The sequence below is a fragment of the Sinocyclocheilus anshuiensis genome, unplaced genomic scaffold (genome assembly GCF_001515605.1).
Source record: "Sinocyclocheilus anshuiensis isolate Anshui unplaced genomic scaffold, SAMN03320099.WGS_v1.1 scaffold1324, whole genome shotgun sequence".
NCBI lineage: Eukaryota > Metazoa > Chordata > Actinopteri > Cypriniformes > Cyprinidae > Sinocyclocheilus > Sinocyclocheilus anshuiensis.
The window spans coordinates 92231-92443 of NW_015547694.1; the positions used below are offsets into that span (position 1 = coordinate 92231).

The 213-nt window shown below is 39.9% G+C and overlaps 1 protein-coding gene across 1 annotated transcript in view; it reads left to right on the forward strand.

Annotated features, from left to right (window-relative positions):
* The window catches only part of LOC107703626 (synphilin-1-like), a 32489-nt gene that overhangs the window by 25305 nt on the left and 6971 nt on the right, over window positions 1–213 (forward strand). The window lies entirely within an intron of this gene.

The window sequence follows — 213 nt, forward strand, 5'->3', positions numbered from 1 at the left end:
AATTGTTGTTTTAACGATGTGCGATTTGACATTAACAAGTATTTTGCAAAAACCAAACAAAACACCCCTACAGAGCACACGCATACATTATGTGAAGTCTAGATTAGTGCGCATTTAGAGTGCGTTCTTTCACTGCATGTGAAAGAACATGCAGTGAAACATGCACTTTCACACACACACACACTCTCTCTCTCACACACACACACACACACA